This window comes from Rhagoletis pomonella, unplaced genomic scaffold (assembly GCF_013731165.1).
Source record: "Rhagoletis pomonella isolate Grant_MI unplaced genomic scaffold, Rhpom_1.0 Rhpom_scaffold_00012, whole genome shotgun sequence".
NCBI lineage: Eukaryota > Metazoa > Arthropoda > Insecta > Diptera > Tephritidae > Rhagoletis > Rhagoletis pomonella.
In genome coordinates this window covers 17,262,490-17,266,062 of record NW_023458566.1, presented here as the reverse complement: position 1 = coordinate 17,266,062, position 3,573 = coordinate 17,262,490, and positions in this window count along the sequence as shown.

Genomic DNA, 3,573 nt, shown 5'->3' with positions numbered 1-3,573 from the left:
TTTTTTTTTTTTTTTTTGCAAGTTTTTGTAGCGTATGTCCTTGGACGTTTTTTAAGCCTTTTTATCTTCACAAATGTCGACTAGTTAACTCTTTGAAAAACCTGAACTATTGTGGGTGAAGGGCAAACTGCGACATTAGCACATTTGAGGTTCTGCGAAAATTAAAGAGTTTTTTAACACGTACTCCGTACGTATGTATGTATGGTATGTAATATACTTTTATGATTTAATTTTTTAATACTAAGGAACAATGAGTTCTCTCGCTTGTCCCTGGTATTTAATTTTCCTTTGGGATTGACTTCGTCGGAATTTACTAAAAAAGATTGTGTTTTTTTTAGTAAACGAGTCATAAAGCTGCATGCTGTCGAACCGCTGTGGCTTCAAGGACTGACTTATTTTTTTTTTTATGACTGACTACCATACTTTCGTTATGGACAGACAGACAGCGATTTTGGCTAAGTTCAATAAAGCACTTATGCGAAGACAAGTCATTCTGCTTTTTGGCCGTATTTTAACTGCGCTATGTCTATGTCGTTGTAAAGCTCTACAGCTCGGGCCCGTAAATCTTCATTCGAACATTCCAAAGGCGGTCTCTTCGTATGTTGCAATTGTCCATTCTTCGGTGCTCTATGCAATGCGAGCTTGATGAGGGACTTATAGAGTGTGGTTTTCGCACGTCGATGGAGGACTTTACTTCTTAAGTGCCTGCTCAGTCCATTGCATTTGGGAGAGGAGATACTTCGTTTGTCCTCGTTCATCTCCGGATCCACGCGCTTGGTTCTCTACTTAATTTAGAGTACTGCCTTCGCCGCTGTTGTCGATATCAACTGCAAACGCCAGTAATTGCACAAAAAGAAATGAATGTTGACTCTTACATTTTCGTTAAGTGTTTGGTAGAGCGTATCGTCCGTGTAATAGACGTCCCCACATGAATGCAAGAATCATCAAGCCCCTTAAACGGCGGTAAACTCATCCATAGTCTACCTGAGGACATTAACCAGCAGAGGAAATTATAGTCCTTAAACCGAATAAGTCGAAGTGACCCTGACTGAAGGCTTTACACAGGTGGATTACCGGAATGAGACTGTACTATCCCTCAAGTGAATTCCTTGAAAAATCCGAAAGAGGTAAACAGGCGGTGTCGCTCCAGTGTCCAGCGCAGCCGTCGGATAGACAACGAGGAATAGGCTACTGCCTAGTATGAACTTCGTGACGAACATCTAAAAAGTTTATAGAAATATGCATGTACATACCATCTAAAAACATATCAAACAACTAACCGATACGTAGACTGAAGCGATTTTGAATTGAATAGACACTAATTACTTAGCATTGTGAGCTTTCAATCGCTTCGAATTAAAATTTAATTACTATGCCTGGGAGGGTGCCCGTGAGGTTTGTTGAATATTTGAATGGCCACCTAATCAGATTAACTCAATTAGTTGACAAATTGTGTGCAACAAATCCAGTTTTTATAGCAGAACCCACTGCTGCGGCCTCAACAATGACAGCCTCCTGTGACAACCGGTTCATTTCATTTGCTCTGGCACAATGGCACCACAGGTGGTGGGGACACAGACAGACATAATTTTCACAACAAAAAAAAAATTTGCATAAAACTTGGAGTTTTTATACAAAATATGTAATAAATCCGCATATTGTCGGCAAAAATACAGATGAAGGGTGCCCCAGCATCCGTAGCACGAGCGAACTATGCATACAGGGGGCAGCCAGACAAGAATACTGTTTCATACAAAAAAATGCACACATGTATTGCAAGTAATTTAATATATGCATGTACATACATACAGATGTACATAATGCTTCTAAGCAGACAGACAATGGGACCGGGTTTCACATTGATTTCGTTTCCAATCCAGTGACTTTAAGCTCATACAGCATCCAACATCGAAAGCTTAGCAGATTGAGCTCAGCTACGCTCAGCAGTTTTCTTGTCCAGTTCGTTTTGTATCTGTGTTAATAAAAATCACCATCCTGCCATTAGACCAACGCAGTCTTTTGTTTCCAACAACGAACAGTGCTTGCGATCGCGTTTAAGTGCGAATTACGAAGACAAGCGCAGCGCGGGGCCAATGAATGAAATATAAAGCGTTCATGCGCCGAAGCCAGCCGTGCAGAAGGTAATAGGGCAGTCGGTTGGCCAGAAATACGACTACTTTTACTGATCGATCTGAAATGGCTAAAATTGTTATTGTATTGTTTTTGTGTTTTGCGTTTTTTGCTGTCGAGGAGAAGAACGGGGAGAACGACAACGCGTGCCCCAGCCAATTGACGCAACATTCCGCGTGATTTGCCATTTTGCTGGAGTTTGCCCACTTCGATTCGCCAGCAGCATTGGCTTACGCGCATCGCGGCACATGTCATGCGTGACTGTTGTTAGCCACAACAAAAAAAAACAAAAAACGCGGACAACAGTCGCCCGGCGTCCGTTGGTCGCCTATGATCCCCTTGCCCACTTTCGAAATCACTCGTACTTTCGTTGGAGTCTGTTAACACCGTCGGAGGCAGGTATGAAGCGATGTGCGATATGCAATGGTTACGCTGTCTCGCATTGGGTGTTTGTTTGAGGGTTGCCAACACGACGCAAAATGCGCTTTGTTGACGAGCAGTAGACGGGGGCAGTGCACTTTGTAGGAGGTTCGGTGAACAAGGCTTTGTACGCAGGCTGCAAAGCTCGACGAGTGGATCGGAAACGGCTCGAAGTGCCTCTAAGGCTAATCAAACAGCAGCGATCCATGCTCAACGTTACGTTCCTTCCTCCCCTATATGCATAGTTTCGGAAAGAGGGATGGACACCTACTTAACCGAACCTATCGCGAAGCACCTTTCCAAACGATTCCTTATTTACGGGCATCTATACCGCGTACTTAAATAAACGCCCAGATTTATCACTATTCCTTGCGTGTAATGAATTTCAAAAAGTAGGTAGGTAACCTTGCTACGTTGACTCGCTCCATAAGAGCTCAATACGTAAATGTATGTAAATAATTTTGTTGGCGTTCCGCACAGTGATGCCAGATTGTGGGTAATTTCCCTATTTGAGGGATATTTTGCATAAAAAATTATTAAAAGGGAAAAAAGGGACACTTCATATAAATAAGGGATTTTCTTTTGACGCAGTTATTGTTGCATAATTGATCAAAATTCAAGAATATTCGACATTCTTACGTAATTAATCGTTCTGAAGATGTGATGTGGAGTGAAATGGTATATAATTGTTAAAAAGTATAAGGACAATTTCGAAAATTTTCTTACGTTAACCAATTCAAGCGCTGAGTAAGAAAGAATCTTTTCAGTTGTAACTGGTGTTTCATGTAAAAAGCGGAACAAATTATCTGATGAAATGTTAAATAGCACATGAATGTGCTTCAATTTTAAAGTCACCAAAAAATTCTTTTAGGCCCTTAGTGAGTGAGCAAAAAAATGAAAGGGAAAAAATGAATGAGTGAAAAAAATGCAGAAAAAGGGGTTTTTTCTTAACAGCGGTCGGCCCTCGACAGGCAACGGCAAACCTCCGAGTGTATTCCTGCCATGAAAAACAGCTTCTCATAA